The 22989-nt window shown below is 41.9% G+C and overlaps 1 protein-coding gene across 3 annotated transcripts in view; it reads right to left on the bottom strand.

The window, feature by feature from the left end:
* RAI2 (retinoic acid induced 2) overlaps positions 1-22989 on the bottom strand; it is a 405001-nt gene that overhangs the window by 320650 nt on the left and 61362 nt on the right. The window lies entirely within an intron of this gene.

Here is a 22989-nt window from a genome sequence, read left to right as displayed (position 1 = left end):
TCTAACCTTAGCTTGGTGATTTTTTTTTCCACACAAGGTTAACTGGCTTTAAAAAAATAAGGAAAAATGTAATTCACAGAAAACGAACGAAGCATTTACTTTAACCAACTCACTTTTCTTCTAGTTCAGCAGTTTACAGAATTTCTCCCTAATCCTCCAGTGACAAGGTTTTAAGTGACAGATACAAGAGCTTGTCTCCTGGAAACCCCAGCCTACCACCAGCCTGAGGGACTTGGACTCATCTTGGAAAGAGTCCTCCTGTCTGGGTGCCCAGAGGCAGGATGAGGTGGTAGCCATCTCATATCTACTTTTAAACACAAAAATTCTACAGGTTTGAATAGACATTTTGGCAAAGAAGATATATGAATGGCCAATAAGCACATGAAAAGATGCTCAACATCATTAGTCGTCAGAGAAATACAAATCATCACCATAATGAGACACCATTTCACACCCACTGAAATGGTGATAATAATTTTAAAAAGACCATAACAAGCATTGGTAATGATGTGGAGAAACTGGAACCCTCATTACACTGCTGATGAGAATGTAAAATGGTACAACCAATTTGGAAAACCGTTCAGCAACTTCTTTAAAGCTGAAACCTAAATTTACCCTGTGATCCAGCAATTCTACTCCTAGGTATCTCTCTACTCAAGAGAACTAAAAACATACATCCACACAAGATTCGCATGTAAATGTTCACAGTAGCATTATTCACAATAGGCAAAAGGTGGAAACACCTCAAATGTCTACCAACTAGTGAATGGCTAGACAAAATGTGGTATAACAAGAGAATACTATTCAGCAATAAAATGTGGCATAACAAGAGAATACTATTCAGCAATAAAAAGGAAGGAAATAATGATACATGCTAGAACGTGAGTGAAACTCAAAAGCGTGATGATGCTAAATGAAAGAAGTCAGATGGAAAAAGCCACTCCATTTATAGGAAATGTCCAGAAAAGGCAACTCTATAGGGACAGAAAGTAGACTAGTGGTTGCCTGGGCTGGAAGTGGGAAGATAGATCAACTATAAATGAGTATGAAGGATCTTATGGGGATGATAAGAATGTTTAAAACTGGACTATGGTTGTCAATCAACAATACTTCAATAAGAATAAAATAAAATTAAAAAAAAGAAAAAAACTCGACTATGGTGACGGTTGCACAACTTGGTAAATTTACTAAAAAGTCATTAAATTGTACACTTAAAATGGCTGGGCAGTGTGGGGAATATAGTTGATAATTATGTAGTGTCTTTGTATGGTGACATATCATAACTAGATTTATTGTGATAAGTTTGAAATGTATAGAAATATTGAATCACTATGTTGTGTAAAAGGAATTAACAAATGTTATAGGTCAAACTTCAAAAACAAACAAAACAAACTCATAGAAAAAGAGATCAGATTTGTGGTTACCAGAGGAGAGGGGTGGGGTGAGGGGAATTGGATGAAGGTGGTCCAAAGGTACAAACTTCCAGTTATAAGTAAGTACCAGGGATGTAATGTACAGCATGATAAATGTAATTAACACTGCTGCATGTTATATATGAAAGTTAAGGGAGTAAATCCTGAGTTCTCAACACGAGGAAAAAATTTTTTTCTATTTCATTAATGCTGCATCTATATGAGATGATGGATGTCCACTAAACTTGTTGTGATAATCATTCCATGATGTATGTAAGTCAAATCATTATGCTTATACCCTAAACTTATACAGTGTTGTATGTCTCAGTAAAACTGGAAGGAAAAATATTTTGAGGTTAAAAAAATGGGTGAATTTTATGGTATGTAAAGTACACCTCGATACCACTGTTTAAAAAATTAATAGAAATTGTTAAAGAGTTCCATTTTACATAGCACCAGCCACTCCTTTCTCCAGCTCAGCTGATTGGGGTCCCTTTGTGGTCTTCAGCCTCATGAGGCCCCTACAGTCCACTCAGTTCCCCGGAGGGCTGGTAGGGGTAACTTCAACTGCACTGGCCAGGTTTCCACCACTCTTAAACTTGAATGGACACTGTGCAGAGATGCCGGGCCATCCGGGGGACAATTCCCACCAAAAGCCTGCTGAATCCTGCCACAGCAGACAGGTAGTTCTTACATATCTCTGGGTTGTGTCAGGACAGTCACCCTGGGGATGGGGATGGGATTCAAGTGGGAAGGGGGGTTCTCTTGTTCTCAAGCAGCTGGCATTCTGTTCTGGTTTCAGGAATACTGAGTCCCTGGGAGTCCTTCTAATCTCCTTTCCCCATAATCCCAGTTTGCTCCATTTTCTTTCTTAAACCAAAAATACTTTCAGAGCAGTCACTGTGTACAACAAGCACTGCATTTATTATTATTATGACTATTATTATCATTATTTAACAAACATATGGCACTTACTCAATGCCAGATACTCTTATTTATTTATTTTTACTTATTTGGGCTGTGCCGGGTCTTAGTTGCGTCATGTGGGATCTTTAGTTGCGGCATGTGGGCTTCTTAGCTGCAGCATGCGGGCTTCTTAGCTGCGGCATGCAAACTCTTAGTTGCTGCATGCATGCGGGATCTAGTTCCCCAACCAGGGATCGAACTTGGGCCCCCTGCATTGGGAGCACGGAGTCTTACCCACTGGACCACCAGGGAAGTCCCAGATACTCTTCTAAGGGCTTTACAAATGCTAACTCATTTAATCCTTGTAAAAATATGAGAGCGGTACACTATCACTATCCCCATTTTAACAGATGAGGAAGGAGTGACTTGTCCAAGGTAAAAATTGCAGAGCTGGGATTTGAAGCCAGGCTGTGCACTAGAGTTTGTGCTCTTAACTGGTATATAGCAAAAATATCATTATGTTTAATTCTGCAAATTATTTAGTGAAGTTAGTGCTTCCACCTCCATTTAAGAACAAAGAGACAACTAGGATTGAAAGATTTTTCAATTTCCAGCTGAAGGCTTTTATTCCATTATACCATAACTGCCTCTTCCCAGGTTTTTCTTCTACAGCAGTGTTTCTCAAACTAAAGCGTGCATCAGAATCCCCTGGAAAAATCCCCAGAGTTCTGGGCCCTGTCCGTAGAGTCCCTGATTCAGCAGCTCTGGATCAGAGCCTGAGAATCCACAGCTCTAACAATTTCCCGGGTGACTCTGATGCTTCTGGTCCAGGGACCATACTTTGAGAGCCCCTGCTCTGCATCAATCCACTCAAACTAACCCCATCCCAGGAGTATCACTGTAAAGTGATACTAAAATCAGAAAACAAGGTTTTGTTATTAAATTAGCCATGGGCTGCTCAGGCCAACACCAGGGGCAGAAAAGATTGGGCCCACACATTTTGTGTTCTGCCTCTTTCAATTCTAGGTAGGGATGGATCACCCCCAAAAGACTCCTATGCACATTCAAGCTTGAGATGCCTTGCTCTAGTTCACCTCTGAGAGCCTAGATTTCCTTTTGGAAATCTAAATTTCCATTTGGCTGCCACCCACTCTTATATACTTAATAAAACTCAAAATGCCTGAATTTGTATCAGCTCCTATGAGGCTTAACGCACAAAGGCCAGAGATCTGGGATCACACAGACGTAGGTGAAATCTCAGATCTTTTCACTGACACTTGAGACTGAATCGTCATGTGTAAATATGGTGGTGATATATGTCTACCTCAAAGCTTTAGTGTGTCGTGATCTCAAGCTTGTAGAAGTGTCCAGCACATATAGGCACTCAGAAAGGGTTATGATATTAAACTCTATGGGGTAAGAAATGAGTTCAACAGCATGTGAAAGAGACCCCAAATGACAGTGGCCTAAACACAACAGTTCACTTCTTTCTCATAAAGAAGTACAAACTGGTGTGGTGGCCCCACCTAATGAACTCGTCAAGGACCCAGGCTTCATCCCTCTTTTTGATCCATCGCCAAGATGGCTTCTCACCAGACCCACTTTCCAGCAAGTGGGAAGAGGGACGTGTCACTTCTGCTCATATCCTACTGGCCAGAATTTAGTCATATGGCCACATCTAGATTTCTGGAAGCCTGGGAAAGGAACCTTACTAAAAATCAAGAGTTTTCGTATTATTAAAGAGAGGGAGAGTGAATTCTGGGGGACAATGTGCAGTTTCTGTACATATATTTCTCTATTGGATGTAGAAAGGCTGGATGCTGGGTAAGGAGGTGAAGAGACTGGGAGAAGGACAAGTACAAGCAAGCAGAGTTCTAGTTCTAGCAGGCAATGAGTCCTGAGCAGGGTTCAGCATGTTGAGAGCAGAAATCAAGGCAGAAAGCCAGATGAAGGATGCAGATCAAGGCTGGATGTCACTCAGCCACGGAACACTGACGGACAAGCACTCAAGTGTCTTCTGACCTTGACAGGCTGAGCCAGCCAATGGGGTCCGGGCAAACTACAGGGAGGAGGGAGTCAGGGTAAGGCTTGGATTTAGACAAGGTCCTGACCTTCTCACTATCCAAATCTCCTCGGCCCCCACCCTATCCTAGTCACCATCTCTGGCCTGAGCCTCAGCAATGAGTCTCCCAAGTTGTCTCCCTGGCCCCTGCTCTGGGTTTCCAAATGGTTCTATCCACAGAACTCCTGACTCTCAGGATGCAGGATCCTTTTTTTTTTTTTTAGTTTATATTTTTAATAGCTTTATTATTTTGCAAGGACTCATACATGCTTGTTGCAAATAAAATTAAGCAATATAGAAAATTATAAAGTAAAAAAACACCCTAAGTCCCACTACCCATAGATAACCACTATTAATATTTTAGTAAATATGCTTTTCATATATCTCTCCATTTGCATAATTCACCTAAATGGTATCATACTATGCCTGCTTCTCTAACCTGCTTTTTTCATTCAGAGTATGTTGAAAAGAGCTTTCCACGTCAGTTAATATAATTTTACATCATCATTTTTAATGGCTACGTAGTATTCTTTTTTAAATTTATTTTTTATTGAAGTATAGTTGAATTACAATGTTGTGTTAATTACTGCTGTACAGCAAAGTGACTCACTTATACATATATACATTCTTTTTTTAATATTCTTTTCCATTATGGTTTATCACAGGATATTGAATATAGTTCCCTGTGCTATACAGTAGGACTTTGTTGTTTATCCATTCTACATAGACCAGTTTGCATCTGCTAACCTCAAACTCCCTATCCGTCCCTCCCCCACCCCCCTGGCGACATAGTATTCTAATTTAGGAATGTATTTTACTTGACCAGTCTCCTGTTAATGAATTCTGAGACTACTTCCAATTTTTTATTGTTATAGAAATTATTGGGAATTCCCTGCCAGTCCAGTGGTTAGGACTCCGTGCTCTCATTGCCGAGGGCCCAGGTTTGATCCCCCATTGGGGAACCAAAATCCCACAAGCTGCATGGTGAGGCCAAAAAGAAAAAAGAAAAGAAAAAAGAAATTATTAACCCCAACTGAAAGATTAGGGAACTGAAGCTCTGAGATGCTAAATGACCCCTTTTTCAAAATCCAAGTCTAGAACTAAGCTGCTCAGGCCAATCCCCAGACTTCTGACTCTTAAAACAATATTCTTTCCAACTAGACCACAGGAACAGGAAGCTGGAATTACTGACATAAGATATGGACTTGACAACTAAAAATGAGGTGTTTTTTTTAACTGCACCATTTCTTAAAAAGTTAAGCGTATACTTGCCACAAAACCAGGCATTCCACTCCTGTGTATTTACCCAAAAGAAATGAACGCATACATCCATATAGATACTTGTACGTGAGTGTCCACAGCAGCTTTATTTGTAGTGTTCAAATAATGAAAACAACCTAGATGTTCATCAACAGGAAAATGGGTAAACAAATTGTGATGTAGCCATTCAATGGAATACTACTCAGCAACCGAAAGGAATGAAGTAATGATACATGAGATGCAGGATCCTTTTACTGTGGCCACTTCGAGGTCTTGGTCCCTTTCTCACAGAGATAGCCCTGTGCTGCCTCCTCTTTCCTCTCACCCCAGTTCCCAGGTTTCCAATGGGCTGCACATTAGAATCACCCGAGGAGCCCCACCCAGACCAACTGAATCAGCATTTCATCCCAGTTGACCCTAACTGGGGCCTGGGCATCAGTATTTTAAGAAGCTCCTCAACTTACTCTAACAGTCAGCCAGGGTCAAGAACCACTGCCTTATAAGAAACGAAGTCACTCTCGAGAGCCAGGAAACACACTTAGAGTTCCACAAATAGGCGACTGTTGGCAGAGGATTTAGAATTCAGATCTCCAGGATGTGTGCTAAAGCAATACTCCCTAACACCATACACAAAAATAAGCTCAAAATGGATTACAGACCTAAATGTAAGGCCAGACACTATCAAACTCTTAGAGGAAAACACAGGCAGAACACTCTATGACATAAATCACAGCAAGATCCTTTTTGACCCACCTCCTAGAGAAATGGAAAGAAAAACAAAAATAAACAAATGGGACCTAATGAAACTTCAAAGCTTTTGCACAGCAAAGGAAACCATAAACAAGACCAAAAGACAACCCTCAGAATGGGAGAAAATATTTGCAAATGAAGCAACTGACAAAGGGTTAATCTCCAAAATTTATAGCAGCTCATGCAGCTCAATAACAAAACAACAAACAACCCAATCCAAAAATGGGCAGAAGACCTAAATAGACATTTCTCCAAAGAAGATGTACAGATTGCCAACAAACACATGAAAGGATGCTCAACATCACTAATCATGAGAGAAATGCAAATCAAAACTACATTGAGATATCATCTCACACCAGTCAGAATGGCCATCATCAAAAAATCTACAAGATTTCTCTAACTTTAAAGTGCAAAGAAGTAACCACAACGGTGGGGGTGTGTTAAAATGCAGCTTCTACTGCATGAGGTCTGAGGCGGAGCCAGAGATTCTGCGCTTCCGACAAGCTCCCAGCTGCTACTGCTGCTGCTGGTTCCCCACCATACTTAAGCAGCAAGGCAATAAGCTGTGTGGCTTTCAAAACCAGAGGAGAGACAGAGAGTGGCTGTAAGTGACACTGCTGCCATCCCCAGTGCACATTAGCTTTCTAAGTTCAGCACCCACAGGGTCTTTATTCCGTCCCGGGAAATGGGCAACCCCTAGCACTTTGAGGGTGCAAGCCCTCTGATGCAAGGTGAGGCAGGAAGTCTGGCCTGGGCCCATTTGCTTCCGGGTTCCCCTATAACTTAGCATCTTCCAGTCGTCTCTGCCTCTGGGTTTCCTGGAACCAGATGCAGGCAGCGTTTCCTCCTGCCTTTGGCCCCGCTCCTGCTAAACTGGGGCTCAGGTTTTCAGCCCAACCTCCCTTGCCTTGTCCTCAGTGTTGTGTGGCCTCCTGTTTTCATGCCTCTGTTTCTACCTGACTCTGTCAAGCTCAGTCCTCTCCTGATTATTCAACCTGCCATCAACTTTGGCCCATTAAACACAGATTCTCTGGTCCCAAATTCACCTTGTTTTAATAAAATGACTCAGTCAGGTTCAGAGTTCCGTGCCTTTAAGGCCAACGGAGATCTTTCTAAGCTTTCAAAGGAGAGTCCTTGTAAAACCAAAAACTGTGCACCCAAATTCACTGGGATGACCTTGTCAATTCCTTCTCTCCCATCTCCATCCACATCAACACTGATTCCAGGTTCGTCCTAAAGACCTTGACTCTCATATTCAAACTTACCTCTCCTCATTTGTGCTCACCTAGGGTCTGATGACTTGGCTTGACTCTCCCATCTCTCCAGCTCTCGTGTCTGGCCTCAGCCCTGTCCCTATGTCCAGTCCCATAGCTCCCCTCTTGGCATTGACCATTTGAAGCCCCACTATAGAACCCACAATGGGACAACTGCACAGCACCAGCACACATCACTCTGAGCCATGCTGCCCCACCTTGCACCTGGCAGCACCATCTCCTTTACTTACAGAATCCTGCCAAGTAGAACAAGGCACTACGGTGGCCTGAAACCCAGATGAGTGCCACCAGGTGCAGTACCTTTCAGTGAGGAAGCATAATGATTTTGCAGTCTTGTGGAGAAGTGATAATATTATAATTATGTAAGATGTAACCACTGGGAGAAACTGAGTGAAGAGTCTAATCAGACCTTTCTAGGCTATCTTGGCAACTTCCTGTAAATCTATGATTATTTTCAAATAAAAATTTTTGAAAAAGCAAAAGGGAGGAGGAGGTAGAGAGAGGAAACATGCAAACTTTAGTGTGCATATAAATTGCCTGGGGGATTTATTAAGCTGCAGATTCAGATTCAGTAGGGCTAGGGCAGGGCCTGAGACCCTGTGCTTTCTAACTAGCTCCCAGGGGATGCCGAAGCTGTTCACAGACCTTCCTTTGACTATCAAGGTCATAGAACATGCTTTTTTAATGAAATGTTTCGGTCAGCCAAAAATTAACATGCTTTTAAAATATATATATATATCTAGGGCAATTTGATACCATTTTCAAAACTCCTAACTGGGCACAGTTACTGTATAAAATACATTCTATCACCTCCAGTTTATCTCCATCATCAAGTATAATAGTTCTTTCACACTTGCGTTGAAGTCTTACAATGGAGTTAGATACCTCCCAGCTCTGAGTCTCTCCCTTAGCCAGAAGCAGCCCAGGCCCCCTTCATGACTGTTGGGGCCCAATAGATAGGTTATCTTGACAGTTCCTTGGGCCTTGGCCATAAGAATAAGGGTCTGCCTTCCAGTAGCCTAGGCCCTTGTGAACTAAAATTTTCCTGGTAGCATATTCCTTTGGGGAAAGGGCTGTGCCCTTCTGTCCTGCATTAACTGAGACACTAGCCAAGTGACTGGCACAGGCCAGACTCCTACCATCATAGACGACATGGGGAGGGGGGCAGAACCTGGGAGGAAGCTCCAGGAAGGATCAGGACTGGCTTCAAGCTTCAGGTGTAGAAAACTCAGAAACAGGTGAAAAGGACCCAGAAAAAGGATTGCAAACAGACTTTGACTGGTCTTTATCTGCAAGTGGGGGATGGGTGTGTTGGGTGGGAGTAACAAGCCAGAGAGACAACAGACACTCACTGCCCCTCAAATGTTGTGTCTTCTTTCTAGATTTTATATGAACTCAAACCTGCATTCACTGCCCCTAGAGGAAACTATTCCTATGACAATTTGTTACTGACATAAAGTTTAGAATTAAAAATATTCTCAGCCCCCAATGTGTCCATCAACGGATGAATGAATAAAGAAGATGTGGTATCCCAGCTATAAAATTAATAAGTCCTGAAGATGTAATGTACAACATGGGGACTATAATTAATAATATTGTATTGTATACTTGAAAGTGGCTAAGACAGTAGACCTTAAACATTCATTACACGGAAAAAAAATTCTATAACTGTGTAGTGATGAATGTTAACTAGACATTATGGTGATCATTTCGAAAAATACACAAATATCAAATCATTATATTGTACAACTGAAACTAATATAATGTTATATGTCAACTATATCTACTTTTAAAAAAGATATAAAGAAATAAATGAGAAATGTATGTGGAATGCTTGGTACATTTTTTTTAATTGAAGTATGGTTGACTTACAATGTTGTGTTAGTTTCAGGTGCAGCAAAGTGATTCAGTTATATAGATATATAGATATAGATATATTCTTTTTCAGATTCTTTTCCATTACAGGTTATTACAAGACTTGGCACATATTTTTAAGTCTACAACTCAATGGTTTTTAGTACACTGGCACATTTTTAATGCTCAGAAATATTAGATATGGTTGGTGTTATTATGATTGGTGTCACATAATCACTAGATTGTCAGCGCCCTAAGGTTGTCTTTATTCATCTCCAAATCCTCATTACACCTAGTACTGTCCTTCCACATCAGAGGTGCTAAATAAAGTGATCTGCATAATCAAACAGAAGATGTGCTACACACACACACACACACACACACACACACACACACACACAAACACACAGAAGAATACTATTCAGCCATGAGAAAGAAGGAAATCCTGCCATCCGTGACAACATGGATGGACCCTGAGGCATTATGCTAAGTGAAATAAGCCAGACAGAGAAAGACAAATATTGCATGCTATCACTTGTAAGTGGAATCTAGAAAAAGTCAAACTCATAGGAACAGACAGCAGAAAAGTGGATTCCAGGGGCTGGAGGGAGTGGCGTAGGGGAAGTAGGGAGAGGCTAGTAAAGGAGTACAAACTTTCAGCTGTAAGATGAATAAGGTCTGAGAATCTAATGTAAAGGATGGTGATTATAGTTTATAACACTTTATTGTATAACTGAAATTTGCTAAGAGAATAGAACTTAAATGTTCTCACACACAAAAAAGATAAATATGTGAGGTGATGGATGTGTTGATTAACTAGATGGGGAAAACCTTCCACAACATATACATATATCAAATCATCACAATGTACACTTTAAATATCTTACCATTTTACTTGTCAATTATAGCTCAGTAAAGCTGACAAAAATCTCAGCTCATACCTGAATATTCTAAAGGTGCAAAATCCATAGCAACTATTTATAAACTACATTTAACTAGAGACTAAAAGAGAAAGTTGAAAGGTAATCTCTCAACAGTCATAAACCCAAAATTTATTTACATACATAAAAAACCACACGTGCTTATTCATAACCTCTCTTTTTACTACCACATCTGGAAGAAAGAATCTGAAATTAAAATGCAATCAAGTCGTTAAAAGCTTTTGAGAATCAGATCTCCCACAATTCCATCAGTGCACACTAACTGGCGACACCAAGAAATGAACCTACATATGAACCAAATCCTTGGCATATGCCCGGTACTCAAAACCGAGAGCAGGAAAACCAGTTCTGAAAGTTTTGGAATGAAAATGAGAAAACAGAAACAAAGCACGCAGAAGAGTGGAGATGATCTGGGATCGGTTCAGATGAGCGGTTCAGATGAGGTTAATGAATAAAAATCATACAGGCGCCCAAATATGCTACATTAGCAACAATTTGAAATGGGGAAAATAGAGCTCTCAGAAGATTACCACATAAGACACCACATCTCCCCAAATACTCCAAGTAAAATTTAAAACTTCAATTAGAGAATAGCTTGATACTGAAACATCAGCTGAGCAAGGAGATTTACGCAGCAATGAACTTGAGTTTGAGAGGCCTAGGCTGGCCACATAGCCCTGTTTACACTTTCTCACATTGCACCACACTGTGGATTACATTTAAACTCCAGGTCACAGGGGTTGGGGGGCAGGGGGAGAGGGCGCAACTTCCCCCTCCCCCCCGCTTCAATACAAGTGAAGGCCCCCAACACAGAGCCAAGCACGAGGCAGGCTCGTGCTGAACTGCCCCTCACCTCCTCCCCAGCATACACCCTCCAGATGCCCAGGGCAAAATGTGGGGTCTCTGTTATCGAAATACTCATTTCACAAGCAATCAGAAGAAAGACTGTAATGGAAAAACAGCTTCTTTATCCTTGCCGGTTCTCAGCTTTTACAAAGTTTGTTTATAGTGGAGTATAAATTAACCCAAGAAATTGAAATTGGATATAGCTCAGGCCTCCGAAGGCGACCCCAGTGGGCAGTGATCTGGGAGAGGCTGCCCTGTCTTGCCAGAGTTCTGGGAGGGTAAACCAAACGCAACCAGCCTCCTGCCTCCCCCTGGTCCTCTGGCAGCCCCACACACTCCTGTTTCCCCACCCCCGGCCCACCGTCAGCTCTCAAAGCTGCTGAGATCAGAACGACTCTGGAATCGCTAATACCAAACTTCTTACTTCACTGAAAGATAGAATTCAGAGCTCACCATGGGCAAAATCGCCAAGTACACAGAATTTGTGTCTTTCAACCCATCTCCCTCTTTCCCAGATAACATTTGCTTTTTATTTTTTTAACATTTGCTTTTGAATAGCTGCTTCCAAGGGCTCACCCGTCCCCCCAGGCCTTTCCTCACACCAGGAGGCGGCTACCTCCTCAGCCTCTGCATGGGGCACTTTATCTTCTTCAGGGAAGCTCCACTGCGAGGAAATATAGTCCATACACTTTCTCAGATGGGCAACAGCTCTCTGAAATGAAATTCTCCAGCGTGATCAAGTGAATACGCCCCCAGAATGTAAAGGCAAAATAAAGTTTGCCTGATAGGAGAATGGATAGACTTTCTGGGATGCAAAATGTTTCATCAATCCCAGGAGCTCTTCCAAAGAGATACCAGCAAAAGAGAAAATCTACTTGGCAGACAACAACACAGGCTACTACGGCTGGGCAGCTTTCCCCTCACCTTAACAGGATCAGGGAGGAACAAAGAATCCCACTCAAGGCTATTTAAGAATGAGGAAATCGTCAAACCTTTAACTGAAGCATATTGGCTCTAACTCAGCCCTTGGAGCCACAGACTGCCAACTTGTTCCTTTTTCCTTCCTCCACTGCTGGTTGGGGGCCTTTTATTTGCCAGATACTGTGCTAGTTCTGGGATGGAATTGCCAAGAAGTTAGACCCAGTGCCTGCCCTCATGGAGGTGACAGCCACGCAGAAAACACAGGCAAGAGAGAAAAGCCTAAGGATAAGCTCTGGGTGTAGGAGGCCCACCCCAAATCAGTAACTCTTGAAATGGGGCCTCGCATCCGTGTTTTAAGGAGCCCTTCAGGATTCTGATGCACCTCCCAGTTTGAGAACCACTGCTCTAGGAAGAAAACTTCATGACTCTCTAATCTGTGAGTCCCTCAGTCCCTTCACATGTGGTTTACACACAGGATTTCATTTTATAGTTCCAGGGGATAATAATAGTCTGCAAGGTAGATTATTGCTTAAGATAATGCTGGCTGCTGAAATGAATAAACCTAAACCTAAAATTTCAGCAGCTTAACACAACAGAAATTTATTTCTGGCTCATATTACAGGCCCACACAGGTGTCCATTTTGGCAGTGAGAGGAGGAGAGAATCGGCTCCACTCATTGAGGGACCTAGGCTAGTGGAAGCTTTACCATCTTCATCACAAGGCTTCCACGGTCACCTGGGAGTCATTACAGAGCCAGCAGGTGGGAGAAGAGAGCATAAAGAATTCACCCCTTCTTCATAAGCACCCTCAGCCAGAAGTAACACATATCACTTCCATTCACATTCCAGTGGTAGTCATATGGGCCTCACCTAGATGCACGTGGTACAGAGAAATGTAGTTCCTGTCTGGAAAGCTGCTTCCCAGCCACCACTGCATACTCTGGAAAAGTTGTGTAAATTTCTGATGGGCAGTTGTCATCTCTACCACAGTAGGGGTTACAGTTTTGCAGGTGAACAAAGGTTTAGCCATAAAAAGAAACTGACTGAAAGTCATACAGCTTGGAAACCTGGAATGGGAATTCAAACCACAGTCTAATTCCATAGCGCTGCTCTTTAGAATACCTCATCATCATGTCCACGGTCACACCTCTGTGCTGGGCTGAATAATGCCCCGTCCCTCAAAAGATATACACATCCTAATCCCTGGAGCCTGTGACTATGTCATCTTATATGGCAAAAGCGACTTGGCAGATGTAATTAAGGATCTTCCTGGTGGGCTCAATGCAATCACAAGAGGCCCTATAAAAGAGGGAGGCTGTAGAGTTAAGGCCAAAGAGAAAAAAGGAGATGTGCTAATGGAACCAGAGGGTGGAGTGATGTGCCTCGAAGATGGAGGAAGAGGCCACTAGCCAAGGAATGCAGGCAGCCTCTAGAAGCTGGAAAAGGCAAGGAAACAGGCTCTCCCTGAAGCTTCCAGAAGGAACACAGCCCTGATAACACCTTGATTTTAGACTTCTGACTTCCAGAGCTGTGAAAGAATAAATGTGTGCTGTTTTAAGCCACTAAGTTTCTGGCAATTTGTTACAGCAGCCCTGGGAAACTGATAACCCTCTCAGCACCATGGTTTTCTGTTGTTTAACTTGGTAACAGACCCCTTTGGGCAACACCTCGAGATCTCTCCCCTCCATTTTCCCGCAGTCCCACCCAACAAGAAGCCCTTCCGTCACCTATGTCCTCCCAGTCCGCCCAGGAGGGGCATAGCTGACAAGGAAAATGATGTGTCCTCATATTATCAGAACTTCACACAGAACCAAGATGTCAATTTAAGCATCATTTTAAAAGTACTAAAAGAAAATAACATTTTAAAAGTTCTTGAAAACAGCCATTCATAATTCTTTTAAAAGCTCAGAAAACTAGAAATAGAGAGGTAAAGGTCTTCAACTTGATAAAGACCACCTATTCAAAAACCTACAACTAACATCATACTTAATGAAAGGTGAAAGACTGAATGCTTTCCCTCTAAGATCAGGAACAAGAAAAGGATGTCCATTCTAACCACTCTTATTGAACATAGGACCAGGAGTCCTAGCAAGCACATGGCAAGAAAAGGAGATAAGTCGCATACAGCTCAGAAAGAAAGATAGAAAACCACTGCCTGTTTGCAGATGACATTCTCTACACAGAAAATTCCAAAGAACCTACAAAAAAAACCTCCTAGAACTAATAAGTGAATTCTGTAAGGTTGCAGATACAAGATAAACACACAAAAATGCTCATACCGTTTACATATACTAACAATAAACATAAGGAAACCAAAATTAAAAACACAGTATCATTTACACTCACTACAAAGAAAATGAAATACTTAGGTATAATCTTAGAAAAACATATTCGGGATCTGTATCTTGAAAATTACAAAATGCTGACGAAAAAATCAAAGAAGAACTAAATAAATGGATGCTCATAGATTAGAATACTAAACTTAGTAAAGATGTCAATTATCCCCAAACTGAAATCTATAGGCTTAGCGCAATTACTATCAAAATCTCAGCAAGGATTTTTGGAGACATAGATAAGACTATAGTAAAATTTATATGAAAAGGCAAAAGACCTAGAATCACTAAAACAATTTTTTAAAAGAATAAAATTGGAAGAATCACTTTACCTGATATTAAGACTTACTATACAGCTACAGTAATCAAGACAGTGTGATACTGGCAGAGGGACAGACACATAGATCAATGGAACAGAACAAAGAACCCAGAAATAGAGCTACACAAATGTGCCCAACTGATTTTTGACCAAGATGCAAAAGCAATACAATGGAGGAAAGATAGACTTTTCAACACATGGTGTTGCAGAAATTAGATATCCATAGGCAGAATAAATGAAACTTAACCTAAGTTTCACACCATGGACAAAAATTAACTCAAAATGGATCACAGACTTAAATGCAAAACATAAAGCTATAAAACTTTTAGAAAAAAAATTAGGAGAAATTCTTTGGGATCTAGGCCTAGGCAAAGGGGAGGGGATGTGACTTGCTGTTGGAAACGTCTTAGTGCTGGCCAGACCCCCGGAGGGTATGTGATAATCCTTTGTTCTTGCAGCTGTCCACATAGATCTGGTCACCATGTTCCTGTAAACCTCCAACAGGATAATTGTTATTTTCTGTTGTGCAACTTTTTATCTCTATATGAAGATCAAGCCTGGGAGGCAGAGCCTTGAGAAAGGGCTATTATGTATATTTCAGGCTCTAGGCAACATTCTTTTAGGAAGGTGCAGAGCCAGCATGACTAAGCACAGGCAACAGAGCACAAAGGTTAGAGCTAAAGGAATAGATCCAATATGGAGTCAGGTTTGTTCTTCTCTATTACAAGAGGACCAGACATTTCACCAAAGATAATTTAAAGATGACAAATATGCTCATGTAAGGATGTTCAATATCATTAGCCATCAGAGAAATGTGAATTAAAACCAAAATGAGATATTATTGCACACCTATGGGAATGTGAAAATGTCTAAAATAAAAAATAGTGAAAACACTGAATGCTGATAAGGACACAGAGAAAACGGATAACTCATACATTATTGGGGGAAATGTAAAATGGTGCAGCCACTCTGGAAAAGCCTGGCAGTTTCTTATAAATCTAGATATACATTTACCATACAACCTAGAATTTCACATATTCTAAAGAAAAGGAAAGTTATGTTTACTCAAAAACCTGTACACAAATGTTCATAGCAGCTATATTCATAATAGCCAAAGATGGGAAACAACCTGAATGTATTTCAATAGGTGAATGGTTAAAGAGACTATGGTGCCTCCATACCATGGAATACAACTCAGCAATAAAGAGGGATGAACTGCTGATACAGGCGACAACTTAAATGGACCTCAAGGGAATTATGCTAAATGAAAAAGGCAATCTCAAACAACTACATACTGTGATTTGATGTATATAACATTACTGAAATAACAAAACTATAGAGATGGACTGGGTCATTACCAGGGGGTAGGGATTGTGAGAGAGGAGTATGTGGCTATAAAGAGGTAGCATGACGGAGCCTGGTGATGAAGGAAGAGTCCTGTATCATGACTGTGATGGTAATTACTCGAAGTTACACACGTGATAAATTTTCATGAAGTGACACACACACACAAGTGAGTACAAGTATAACTGCCGATAACTGGCTATATGTGAATAAGCTCTGATTTTGATATTATACTGTAGTTAAGCAAGATGTCAGCATTGATGGAGGTGGATTGTAGGATGCACAGAACCTTCCTGTACATGTCTTGGCAACCTCCTGTGAACCTGTAATTATTTCCAAATGAAAAGTTTGCAAATAAAAATAAGAAAGAATTCTTGACAGTTTACAAAACGATGTCACAAGCATCCTTTGATCTCATACGAGCCTCACAGTAGCACAGGAGGATGCATAGAGTAGATTTCAATCCCATCTTACACGTGGACAATCAGATGCAGATAACCTCTGCTTTGATGATCACCCAATCCAAAGCTCTCTCCCCCTTCACCCCACATAGTAGGCATGAAGCTTAATGTGAGGAATTCAACTGTACCAAAAATGCCCCATTTCTTTGTATTCTTTGAATCAAAGCAAATCAGGCTCTAAATACCCATTCTGTCATGCTTGCAGGAAATCCAATCTTTGGCATTATTGCGTTCCCCCCTGCCTTGCCCTGGCATCACACAAAGAACTGGGAAGCTTCTCTGATGCCCAGGAAATAGGCAAAGGGGATCTTCAGTTTACCATGATGGCAGCTACCATCACCATGGTCTTAGTACAGGTGGCATACAGATGTCTCCGTATCCAAGGTTCCAAACCTGACCAAGACACGATGCCCTGGGTGTAAAAACCTCTGAGATGCTTAAGGAAGGTACAATTCAGGATACCAGCATTGGCCAAGTTTCCTCTAATGGAGGGACCATGACCTACCTCCTCTACTCCAGCCATTTCAATAAGAGGTGTTTTTCCAATAAAATGTTACTTCTTATATTTAATAATTACTTATTATTTACGGTTATAGGAAACAAATTTTAAACCAATTTGCATACATGTTTTGTTGCTGTGATACATGAGAGACTGATCAATAAAAGACTGTCAAGCATAAAAATATCAATGTATCACATCAGGATAAAATTCTGAGGGGGAAGTGAAATGGAAATATAATTTCAAATATTAAAAGGAATGAAGCAAAATGTCTGATTGTTAAAGAGCTTGTCTTGTACTTTTTAAATGGATGATGGTGGCTGTCGCATCATAATGATGTTTTTTTTCAACATCTTTATTGGAGTATAATTGCTTTACTATGGTGCGTTGGCTTCTGCTGTATAACAAAGTGAATCAGCCATACGTATACACATATCTCCATATTCCATCCCTCTTGCGTCTCCCTCCCACCCTCCCTATCCCACCCCTCTAGGTGGTCACAATGCACCAAGCTGATCTCCCTGTTCCATGCAGCTGCTTCACACCAGCCACCCATTCTACGTTTGGTAGTGTATATATGTCCATACTACTCTCTCACTTCATCCCAGCTTACCCTTCCCCCTCCCCACATCCTCAAGTCCATTCTCTACATCTGCGTCTTTATTCCTGTCCTGCCCCTGGGTTCTTCATAACAATTTTTTTTTAGATTCCATATATATGTGTTAGCAGACGGTATTTGTGTTTCTCTTTCTGACTTACTTCACTCTGTATGACAGACTCTAGGTCCATCCACCTCACTACAAATAACTCAATTTCGTTTCTTTTTATGGCTGAGTAATATTCCATTGTATATATATGCCACATCTTCTTTATCCATTCATCTGTCGATGGACAGGCTGTTTCCATGTCCTGGCTACCGTAAATAGTGCTGCAATGAACACTGTGGTCCATGTCTCTTTTTGAATTATGGTTTTCTCAGGGTATATGCCAAGTAGTGGGATTGCTACATTGTATGGTAGTTCTATTTTTAGTTTCTTAAGGAAGCTCCATACTGTTCTCCATAGTGGCTGTATCAATTTACATTCCCACCAACAGTGCAAGAGGGTTCCCTTTTCTCCACACCCTCTCCAGCATTTATTGTCTGTAGATTTTTTGATGATGGCCATTCTGACAGATGTGAGGTGAGACCTCATTGTAGTTTCGGTTTCCATTTCTCTAATAATTAATGATGTTGAGCATCCTTTCATGTGTTTGTTGGCAATCTGTATATCTTCTGTGGAGAAATGTCTATTTAGGTCTTCTGCCCATTTTTGGATTGGGTTGTGCCTTATGTGTTGAGGTGCTCCTATGTTGGGTGCGTTGGATGCATAAATATTTACAATTGTTATATCTTCTTCTTGGATTGATCCCCGGATCATTATGTAGTGTCCTTCTTTGTCTCTTGTAATAGTCTTTATTTTAAAGTCTATTTTGTCTGATATGAGAATTGGTACTCCAGCTTTCTTTTGATTTCCATTTGCATGGAATATCTTTTTCAATCCCCTCACTTTCAGTCTGTATGTGTCCCTAGGTCTGAAGTGGGTCTCTTGTAGACAGCATATATATGGGTCTTGTTTTTGTATCCATTCAGCCAGTCTATGTCTTTTGGTTGAAGCATTTAATCCATTTACATTTAAGGTAATTCTCGGTATATATGTTCCTTTTACCATTTTCTTAATTGTTTTGGGTTTGTTATTGTAGGTCTTTTCCTTCTCATGTGTTTCCTGCCTAGAGAAGTTCCTTTAGCATTTTTTGTAAAGCTGGTTTGGTGGTGCTGAATTCGCTCAGCTTTTGATTGTCTGTAAAGGTTTTTAATTTCTCCATTGAATCTGAATGAGATCCTTGCTGGGTAGAGTAATCTTGGTTGTAGGTTCTTCCCTTTCATCACTTGAAATATGTCCTGCCACACCCTTCTGGCTTGCAGAGTTTCTCCTGAAAGATCAGCTGTTAACCTTATGGGGATTCCCTTGTATGTTATTTGCTGCTTTTCCTTTGCTGCTTTTAATATTCTTTCTTTGTTTTTAATTTTTGATAGTTTGATTAATATGTGCCTTGGCATATTTCTCCTTGGATTTTTCCTGTATGGGATTCTCTGTGCTTCCTGGACTTGATTGACTATTTCCTTTCCCATATTAGGGAAGTTTTCAACTATAATCTCTTCAAATATTTTCTCAGTCCCTTCCTTTTTCTCTTCTTCTTCTGGGACCCCTATAATTCGAATGTTGGTGCGTTTAATGTTGTCCAAGAGGTCTCTGAGACTGTCCTCAATTCTTTTCATTCTTTTTTCTTTATTCTGCTCTGCAGTAGTTATTTCTACTGTTTTATCTTCCAGGTCACTTATCAGTTCTTCTGCCTCAGTTATTCTGCTACTGATTCCTTCTAGAGAATTTTTAATTTCATTTATTGTGTTGTTCATCAGTTTGTTTGCTCTTTAGTTCTTCTAGGTCCTTGTTAAACATTTCTTGTATTTTCTCCACTCTATTTCCAAGATTTTGGATCATCTTTCCTATCATTACTCTGAATTCTTTTTCAGGTAGACTGCCTATTTCCTCTTCATTTGTTTGGTCTGGTGGGTTTTTACCTTGCTCCTTCATCTGCTGTGTATTTCTCTGTCTTCTCATTTTGCTTAACGTACTGTGTTTGGGGTCTCCTTTTCGCAGGCTGCTGGTTCGTAGTTCCCGTTGTTTTTGGTGTCTGCCCCCAGTGGCTAAGGTTGGTTCAGTGGGTTGTGTAGGCTTCCTGGTGGAGGAGACTAGTGCCTGTGTTCTGGTGGATGAGGCTGGATCTTGTCTTTCTGGTGGGCAGGACTGGGTCCCGTGGTGTGTTTTGGGGTGTCTGTGAACTTATTATGATTTTAGGCAGCCTCTCTGCTAATGGGTGGGGTTGTGTTCCTATCTTGCTAGTTGTTTGGCATGGGGTGTCCAGCACTGGAGCTTGCTGGTCATTGAGTGGAGCTGAGTATTAGCGTTGAGACAGAGATCTCTGAGAGAGCTCTTGCCAATTGATATTACGTGAGGCAGGGAGGCCTCTGGTGGACCAATGTCCTGAATTCGGCTCTCCCACCTAAGAGGCTCAGGCCTGACAGCCAACCAGAGCACCAAGACCCTGTCAGCCACACGGCTCAGAAGAAAAGGGAGAAAAAAAGAAAGTAAAACTAAAGTTATTAAAATAAAGAATAAAAATATTATTAAAATAAAAAATTAAAATGTACTAAAAAAAAGAAAGAAGAGAGCAACCAAACCAATAAACAATTCTCCAATGATAACAAGCACTAAAAACTATACTAAAAAAAAACAGACAGAAAGAACCCTAGGACAAATGGTAAAACCAAACCTATACAGACAAAAATCACACGAAGAAGCATACACATACACACTCACAGAAAGAGAAAGAGGGAAAAAATATATTTATATATATATATTAAAAAAAGGGGGGCTTCCCTGGTGGCGCAGTGGTTGAGAATCTGCCTGCCAATGCAGGGGACATGGGTTCGAGCCCTGGTCTGGGAAGATCCCACATGCAGCAGAGCGACTGGGCCCGTGAGCCACAACTACTGAGTCTGTGCGTCTGGAGCCTGTGCTCCGCAACAAGAGAGGCCGCGACAGTGAGAGCCCCGCGCACCACGATGAAGAGTGGCCCCCGCTTGCCACAACTAGAGAAAGCCCTCGCAGAGAAACGAAGACCCAACAGAGCCAAAAATAAATAAATAAATAAATTTATTTTTTTAAAAAAAGGAAGAGAGCAACCAAATCAATAAACAAATCTACCAATGATAATAAGCTCTAAATACTAAACTAAGATAAACATAAAACCAGAAACAAATTAGATGCAGAAAGCAAACCCCAAGTCTACAGTTGCTCCCAAAGTCCACCGCCTCAATTTTGGAACGATTTGTTGTCTATTCATGTATTCCACAGATGCAGGGTACATCAAGTTGATTGTGGGGATTTAATCCACTGTTCCTGAGGCTGCACAGAGAAACTTCCCTTTCTCTTCTTTGTTCGCACAGCTCCCGGGGCTCAGCTTTGGATTTGGCCCTGCCTCTGCGTGTAGGTCACCCTCTGGCGTCTGTTCTTCGCCCAGACAGGAGTGGGTTAAAGGAGCGGCTGATTCGGGGGCTCTGGCTCACTCAGGCCAGGGGGGAGGGAGGGGTACGGTATGCGGGGAGAGCCTGCAGCGGCAGAGGCCGGCATGATGCTGCAGCAGCCTAGGGCGTGCTGTGTGTTCTCCCGGGGAAGTTGTTCCTGGATCATGGGACCCAGGCAGTGGCGGGCTGCCCAGGCTCCCGGGAGGGCAGGTGTGGATAGGACCTGTGCTTGCACACAGTCTTGTTGGTGGCTGCAGCAGCGGCCTTAGCGTTTCATGCCCGTCTCTGGTGTCCGCGCTGATAGCCACGTCTTGCACCTGTCTCTGGAGCTCGTTCAGGTGGTGCTCTGCCTTCTGTGGGCAGACAGGGAAGGAATCCCCCCTCCTCGCTCACCCCGAAACAATGGTCTCTTGCCTCTTAGGCAGTTCCAGACTTATTCCCGGACTCCCTCCTGGCTAGCCGTGGTGCACTAGCCCCCTTCAGGCTGTATTCACGCAGCCAACCCCAGTCCTTTCCCTGGGATCTGACCTCTGAAGCCCGAGCCTCAGCTCCCAGCCCCGCCCGCCCCGGTGGGTGAGCAGACAAGCCTCTCGGGCTGGTGAGTGCCGGTCGCCACCGATCCTCTGTGCGGGAATCTCTCCACTTTTTGCCCTCCGCACCCCTGTTGCTGCGCTCTTCTCTGTGGCTCCGAAGCTTCCCACTCACCCACCCCCCGTTTCCGCCAGTGAAGGGGCTTCCTACTGTGTGGAAACTTTTCCTCCTTCACAGCTCCCTCCCAGGGGTGCAGGTCCCGTCCCTATTCTTTCGTCTCTGTTTTTTTCTTTTTTTCTTTTGCCCTACCCAGGTACATGGGGAGTTTCTTGCCTTTTGGAAAGTCTGAGGTCTTCTGCCAGCATTCAGTAGGTGTTCTGCTGTTCAGAACATGCTGTTCAGCATTCAGGAGCTGTTCCACATGTAGATGTATTTTTGATGTATTTGTTGGGAGGAAGGTGATCTCCACATGTTACTCCTCCGCCATCTTGAAGGTCCCCACCCATAATGATGTTTTGATACCAGCAAGTACAGTATGTTTTATTTTTAAATATCAATAGTTACAATATACTATTATATATTACGTCTTTTAGAATTACAATATTTAAACTTATAAAGGGTTTTAGATATCAACTTTAAAAGTGTGAGGGAATATGTAGTTTTTCAAAATTCTTTTCGAGGACATGCAAGCAGAAAAAGATTTGGAAGCCCACTGATTTAGACCAGTTTCCTCAGTGTGGTATTCAATACAGAGACATCTCTTCACATGGAAAACAAGATGATTTTACTTGGCACAATGATGGTCCACAGACTTCACTTGCCCAACATTTACATCTTCCTGCTTCTCCTCCACCATCTGCCCTTTGCCCTGTCTTATTGTGAGATTCCTCAGCAATGACTCTGCAGTCCTCCCCGATACCTTCCCATCTCTACCTCTTACAGTGCCCCTTCCTGGTTCTTAATGCTGCCCTCAAATGGCTTCCTTCTCAGTATCCTTCTTTAACTACTGCTGCACTTTAATTCTAGCCCAGTCCTCTGCCTCCACCAGCCTCCTCTTCTCCCTTACAGAACTCCTTCTAAGACTCTTCTCTTCTCTCAGCATTCTAGTCCTTTATGAGTCACAGCCAGTCACAGCCTCAGCTCGCCTACA

This window comes from Pseudorca crassidens, chromosome X, assembly GCF_039906515.1.
Source record: "Pseudorca crassidens isolate mPseCra1 chromosome X, mPseCra1.hap1, whole genome shotgun sequence".
In the NCBI taxonomy this organism is placed as follows: Eukaryota; Metazoa; Chordata; class Mammalia; order Artiodactyla; family Delphinidae; genus Pseudorca; species Pseudorca crassidens.
The sequence above is the reverse complement of the archived record's forward strand: the minus strand, read 5'-3'. Positions and strand labels throughout refer to the sequence as shown.